The sequence below is a fragment of the Moschus berezovskii genome, chromosome 15 (genome assembly GCF_049115385.1).
Source record: "Moschus berezovskii isolate FMDL1 chromosome 15, NW_MosBer_1.0, whole genome shotgun sequence".
In the NCBI taxonomy this organism is placed as follows: domain Eukaryota; kingdom Metazoa; phylum Chordata; class Mammalia; order Artiodactyla; family Moschidae; genus Moschus; species Moschus berezovskii.
Window position 1 is genome coordinate 14,433,073 of NC_142474.1, and position 7,610 is coordinate 14,440,682.

Here is a 7,610-nt window from a genome sequence, read left to right on the forward strand (position 1 = left end):
AATAATTAATTCTTGGTTTTCCAGATTCCTGAATCTTTATACTTAATCCATACGCTCGTTGGAATCAATGAAGCGTTGGCTGGTGGATGGATGGAAGTGAGAGTAGATGGGACCAGGATTCTCCTCCCACGCCTTTCTGTCTCAGATGTTAAATTCTTGGTGACAGGGTAATGATGATAAAGACACATATGAAGCAGAGTCTGAAACCTTCAAGGACTTGTGTAAATTGTTCTGGAGTTGCTTACCCATGAGAGACTTTCACTCTAAAGTGGGACACTTAAAAACATTTTCTATTGGAATATAGTTGATTTACAATGTTGTGTTAATTTCAGGTATACAAGAAAATGAATCAGTTACGCACATACATATAGCCACTCTTTTTTAGACTCTAAAAATATGGAACACTTCATGAATTTATGTGTCATCCTTGTGCAGGGCTCATACTAACTTTCTCTGTATAGTTCCAATTTTAGTATATGGGCTGCTGAAGCATTCAGTTCAGTTCAGTCACTCAGTCGTATCTGACTTTTTGCGACCCAGTGGACTGCAGCACACCAGGCTTCCCGGTCAATCACCAACTCCCAGAGCTTGCTCAAACTCATGTCCACAGAGTCGGTGATGCCATCCAAACATCTCATCGTCTGTCATCCCCTTCTCCTGCCTTCAAACTTTCCCAGCATCAGGGTCTTTTCCAGTGAGTCAGTTCTTTGCATCAGGTGGCCAGAGTATTGGAGTTTCAACTTCAGCATCAGTCCTTCCAATGAATATTCATGACTGATTTCCCTTAGGATGGACTGTTTGGATCTCCGTTCAGTCCAAGGGACTCTCAAGAGTCTTCTCCAACACCACAGGTCAAAAGTATCATTTTCTTTATGGCCAAACTTTCACATCGTACATGACTCCTAGGAAGACCATAGTAGAAGCAAGCACTCAAATGTGACATTTCAAGTGAGTGCTCGCTCTTGGAGCTCAGGTCCAAGCCCTGGTGACCTAAGGGATGTCCATGGGATACGTGTGTTCATGGATAGAAAGAAAGTCTGATTGCACCAGGATGAAGAAGAGTAGAATGATGAGAGTCTTATATCTCAGCAACTTTAAGGTAACGAACTTTAAGAGTCCACTCTGGAGTAGAAGAAGTTAAGGACATGGTGGAAGACACAGGAGTGTTGGTGCAAAGTATCTGGAACAAGACAGTGACAGCTTAGAAATGGGATACAAGTCTAAAGCCAGGAGATGGAGTTAACAGAGCCCGGGAAGCTGGGAGCTAAGGCCATCCTGCACCAATGGGAGTCAAGGAAGAGTTCCAGTCTCTGGTCTGAAAGAGAGAGTCATAGAGAGAAATACCGTGGTTTCTCCCTCCCTTCTCTCCTCTACCCTCCCCCTAGTACCTCTGATTATGGTTCGTCAACTCTAATAGGAAGTCAGCTTTGTGAAATTTAGGAAGTGCGATTTTCAGGACGTGGCTCTGTAGAGTAGAGAGCTGAAAATAGAAGTAGAAGGCTGGGAAATGCATCTGATGGGCTAATGACTGACATTCCAGGTATATCCTGGAATATTTACTTTTTTCCCAGACTAGAGTCAGATGTCTGGTCCAGATGGACGCTTAGGTTCACTTTGCCACTCCAGAAGTTAGAGACCTTGAAAAGAGAATCTCTTTTGTTAGGATTTTATCACAATTCAAGGAGAAGAAGGAATCTACCATTCACATGAACGTCTTATACAAGAATGTCACTTTGTAACCAGAGTCCAGCTTCCTTTGGTTGAATGCTTGTGGCAGCAGGTCGCTGGGGACTGGCTTACCTAGAGGCTGAGGCCGCGGGATTTATGCTACTCAAGGGAGCTTGGCGGCCCCCACATTACCATCACCACTCAGTGACATGGTGATTGAAATTCCAAAATGGTTGAAAAATTCCTTGCGGTTAAAATGACAAGTCTGAAAATTCCTTTGACAGGATAAATAAATAAATACACAAGAAAGTGTAGAAATAAAACTTCTGCCTCTCTGCCTGGATAAGGGTAAGATTGCACTGGGAACTCAGTTCTTTTGCCATTCCGTGTTTGCTGAAGACAAGGAGAGCAAACCAGAGGGAGCCTAATGCAGAGCCAAAACTACACCCTTCTTTCCCCAGAGGACCGCAGAGGTCCAGGAGTCAGGGTGCTTTTCTCACTAGGAGAATTTTATTCATTCATGAAATTTTCTCCGGAGAATAAAGTGGCAAATACTTCTTCCTGTTCTCTCCCTTTCTCCGTCTATCCCTTGTTTTCTTTCTTCATCACTTGAGAAAAAAAATATCCACTATTCCAGTTATCTATTACTGCATAGCAAATGAAACCACGCTTTGTGTTTTAAAACAACAGCAATCATTTACTTGGCAGCAACCGTGCCAAGGCTTGGTGGGTCGCTCTTCTTTGCACCACATGGTTACCTGGGGCCTTCCAGCTGGAGCCTGAGGATTCTCTTTCTAGACGGCGCACTCGGGACAAGGTGTTGGTACTGGGGCTTCCCAGGCACTGTCAGCTGGGGAACTCAGTTCTCTTGTGGACCTCTCTAAGAGACTCCTTGGACTTTTTCAGAACAGGCTGGGAGGATTCCAAGAATGTTCCAAAAGATCCAGGGGGGTTCTCAGGACATCCCAGAACCCCAGAATCTCATTGCTACAGCGTTTACTTGGCCTAGGAAGTTCGTGGCTTTCTTTAATCCATCATCCCCACCTTATTGGTGGTGGGCCTGTAGTGTGAGTAACTTCACAGCGAAAGAGCAATGGTAGACCTTCAGGACTCCATGGAACTCAAAAATAAAATTCCTAAGGCTAGCAGCAGAATTCTGGCAGGACCAGGGATCTGGGCGGTCCCTATTATTAATTGAGGGTGGTGACTTCATATCAGGCTGACTTATCAGCTCTGATAATTTGTAGCTGAGTACATTTAGGTGTGCTACATAACTTATAGGGACTTCAGTTTCCTCAGCTGTAAAATGAAAAGAATCCTGTCTCACTATATTACTTTGAAAATAGTAAAGATGGTAGCCAAAGAAAGGAGAGGGGTAGGGGGACACATTAAAATATCTGGGTTATAGTGGGCATTCAGTGAGTGGAAGCTATGTATTTATTTGAGTAGAAAACATTTTTCCAGGAATCCTTTGAGGTTCTGAATTTGAGTTCATTATTTTTCTTTGTTTTTCTGTTTTTCTATTGTTTTTAGATTATTTATTTTTATTTCCATTTCATTTATTTATTTTTGGCTGCGCTGGGGCTTCACCACAGTGCATGGCCTTTTTCTGGTTGTGGTGAGTGGGGGCTACTCTCTCGGTGTGGAGCACAGGCTCGGTACTTCTGATACACTGGCTCAGTTCCCTGTGGCATGTGGGGTCTTCCTGGACCAGGGATTGAACCTGTGTCCCTTGCATTGGCAGGCGGATTCTTAACCACTGGACCACCAGGGCAGCCCCTGCTTCTCTATTTATTGTAACTCATTTCTGACTTATTATCAGACTAATACACGCGCACTTTAATTATTCAGAAAATGAATGAAATAAGAAGAAAATAATAAATATCTGTAACAATGCAATCCTAATATTTTAGGTATTGCTTCAGATGTATGTCAACTAGTTGCTGGCAGAAAAATGTGCCACCTCAAATCTCAGACCTTAACACAGCAGTTACTGATGAATCTGAGCAGCTGGGGGTCAGCTGACCCAGGCTGAATTTGGTTGGGCAGCTCTGCTCTGCCCCACGTGGCTCACATTCTCTTCCGGAGAACAAATGTCAGCCCAGTTACATTCTTCTCATGGGGGTGGGCAGAAACTTGATAGAACACGTGGGACTGTACAAGGGCTCTGATGACTTAGGATAAAATTGGCTCACACATGTGGCTTTCACCCCCTTTGATTGGTCCCAGCAAGTCACGTGACTGAGTCCAAGGTCTAGGGGTCATGAGTGTAGAATCAGAAAATAGTCAAGAAGTGGGGCCAAGAGCGTCATCTATCATAACATATAATTTTGTTTTGAAAAAATTTGCTAAATTGCATGTTCCTTGTTGTTGTTATTGTAGTTCCTGGCTTTTTTTCACTTAATATAGCACAGAAAAGCTTCCATCGTCTTCTGCACAGTGCTTTCATGGACTGTATCTTTATTTCATTGGGTGGATGCTTTATATTTTGTTCAATTCTTCTTCTATTATTAGCCATTTAGGTTCTACCAGATTTCCTGTATAACGATAATTGTAGCTCTGAACTGATGTGCATCCAGGTTCATATTTTTATATTGTGGGGTCAAAATTTTACACAAAAATATAGGGTTCAGATATATATTGCCAAATTGTCAACATTAAGAAAAGTAATACCAACTGACATGTTCCCACAAGCAGTGTAGTTTAGTGCATACGTTCTTGAATTTTTGCTTACTTTGGGAATTTGTATGTATGAACATGTACATATTATAAAGTAATTTCTAAATTTTGTGATACTAGTACAAAAAACTCCTGTTTACATTTTATACAGATTTATCAGTTGCTTCCATTCTTCACATTTGTTTCACAGATATGTGCATGTAACCATTGTCCACGTATATCTTTCACTTTCTACACACAGGCACATATTTCTATTTCTATATATGAATTCCCTTCCCCCTCCCCGATTCAGATAAGAGTTAGTTTGGAGACACTATTTACTAAATAATTCACTGTACATTTCATAAGAAAAAGACATTCTCATAGAAAACCACTGTATAACTATCAAAATCAGAAATTTAATATCGATACAATGTTATAAGCTAATCGATAACCTCGATTCATATTTAATCAATTGTCTAATAATATGCTTTTTAGTTTTTCCCAGTCAAGGATTTAATCCTGCAACACATAATTGTATTAGTTGTTATGTTTCTTTAGTTGTGTTTAATCTGGAACAATTTCTTTGCTTTTCTTGATGGCTTTTGATCTTGATATTTATGAAGAGTCCAAGTCAGTTATTTTGCAGAATGCCTGTCAAGTTGAGTTTCTCTGATATTTCTTCATGATTTGATTCAGGTTATGCATTTTTCGCAGAAATAACTAAAGAATTAATATTGTGTCCTCCTTGGGACAGCATATCAGGATGCACGTGATGTTCATTTGTTGATTTTTAGAGATATTAACTTTGATCATTTAGTTCAAGGAATGTCTGCCAGGTTTCTCCACAATAAAACTCCTGGTTTTCCATTTATACGCTCTTTGTAGGTAAATATTTTGAGACTATGCAAATACTGTTTCATAGCAAACATTCAGCCTCTAGCTCTAGCATACATTGGGGCTTCCCTGGTGGCTCAGTCAGTAAAGAATTCACCTGCAGTGCAAGAGACCTGGGTTTGATCCCTGGGTCAGGAAGATGGAGAAGGAAACGGCAACCCTCTCCAGTATTCTTGCCTGGAAAGTCCTGTGGTCAGAGGAACTTGGCAGCCTTCAGTCTATGTGGTCCCAAGAGTCAGACATGGCTTAGTGACTAAACCACCACCGCCACCTGGCATCCTTTGATGATTTCTACTTTCTGTTATTAGGTTTGGACTTCGCTGATAGCTCAGTTGGTAAAGAATCCACCTTCTATGCAGGAGACCTGGATTTGATCCCTGGGTTGGGAAGATCCCTTGGAGAAGGGAAAGGTTACCCACTCCAGTATTCTGGCCTGGAGAATTCCATGGACTGTATAGTCTGTGGGTTGCAAAGAGTCGGACATGACTGAGCAACTTTCACTTTCATTATTAGGTTGACATATACTAGTTGGTGATCTTCTGTAAGGAATAGCTTTCTTATCTCTCTTAGATATGTGTGAATGTATATATATATATATATGTATATGCATTCACATATTTATATTGTTACAGACTGATTCTTTTTTAACATTTTTATTGGCGTATACTTGTTTTAGGATGTGTTATTTACTGCTGTACAGCAAAATGAATCAGCTCTACATATACATATATGCCTCATTTTTTGGATTTCTTCCCCAGTTAGGTAACCACAGAGCATTGAATAGAGTTCCCTGTGCTATATAGTGGATTCTCATTTAGCTATCTATTGCATAAATACTACTGTATATATGTCAATCCCAGTCTGCTAATTCATTCCATCCCTTTTCCCCCTCCTTGGTGCCCAGGGATTTGTTCTCTAGGACTGTGTCTCTATTTCTGCTTTCCAGATAGATTCATCTGTACCATTTGTTTTTCTCTTTCTGACTTACCTTACTCTGTAAGGCAGTCTCTAGGTCCATCCACGTCTTTGCAAATGGCAAAACTTCATTCCTTGTTATGGTTGAGTAGTATTCCATTGTACGTATGTGCCATATCTTTTCGGAGAAGGCAATGGCAAGCCACTCCAGTACTCTTGCCTAGAAAATCCCATGGATGGAGGAGCCTGGTGGGCTGCAGTCCGTGGGGTCACTAAGGGTCAGACACGACTGAGCGACTTCACTTTCACTTTTCACTTTCACACATTGGAGAAGGAAATGGCAACCCACTCCAGTGTTCTTGCCTGGAGAATCCCAGGGACGGGCGAGCCTGGTGGGCTTCCGTCTATGGGGTCGCACAGAGTCGGACATGACTGAAGTGACTTAGCAGCAGCAGTAGCAGCCACATCTTTTTTAGCCAGTCCTCTGTTGATGAACATTTAGGATGCTAGGGCTTCCCTGGTGGCTCAGAGGTTAAAGCGTCTGCCTCCAATGCAGGAGACCGGGGTTTGATCCCTGGGTCGGGAAGATCCCCTGGAGAAGGAAATGGTAACCCACTCCAGTATTCTTGCCTGGAGAATCCAATGGACGGAGAAGCCTGGTAGGCTACAGTCCACGGGGTCGCAAAGAGTCGGACACGACTGAGCGACTGAACGGACGGACATGCTGTGGATACTGTAAATAGTGCTGCAAAAAACAGTGGTGTGCCTATCTCTTTTGGAATTACGATTTTCTCCAGATATATGCCCACGAGTGGGACTGCTGGGTCATATGGTGGTTCTATCATAGATTCTTACTTTATTTACTGGGCTGCAATCCAATTTTGCTGCTCAAATTGTTGCAAATATCACTAGTGAGAGCCGCTTCTAGCTGGCTTATGTGTCCTTGTGGTATGTCTCTATCATTCTTTGATGCTCTCTTCTCTTTTCCCTGAAGAAAAGAACTTGTCCCCCCAACTCCGCCCCAAGGAGTCCTCACTCTTTTTAGGGGAACATGGTATTTAAAAGCCAAGATCTGAATGCTATGAGTGTGTCATTGCTTCTTGCCCTCTCAGTGTAAACATACTGCTCTTTCCATTTTTGAAAACTTTCACGATAGTAAGGGAACTGGTTCCCAGTATTCAGACATAGGTGGAAAAGCCACTTTTATTTTGTTTCCAAGTAAGGTTTAACATTTGTCTTCACATTTTACATTTTATTTTAAAACACCTGATCAGATGGCTTACATGTTCTGTCATTTGAAGTTGTTTTTCTTCTTCTGTTTGGAATTCTTCAATAGATGTTCAGAGTATTATCAATAATTGCTTTCTTGTTATATATACAAACATGAAAATCTTTTGTTTAAGTTTGTCATTTGTTTTAAAATTTTCATTCTGCTTTGTTTCTCATAGAAAAGCATAACTTTTTTCTTTTTT

The 7,610-nt window shown here is 41.4% G+C and overlaps 1 non-coding gene across 1 annotated transcript; it reads right to left on the bottom strand.

Annotated features, from left to right (window-relative positions):
* Positions 1–390: 390 nt before the first annotated feature.
* On the bottom strand, positions 391–493 carry LOC129535496 (U6 spliceosomal RNA). The gene has a single exon (XR_008681663.1). It is a non-coding gene; the product is annotated as a U6 spliceosomal RNA (small nuclear RNA).
* Positions 494–7,610: the final 7,117 nt, after the last annotated feature.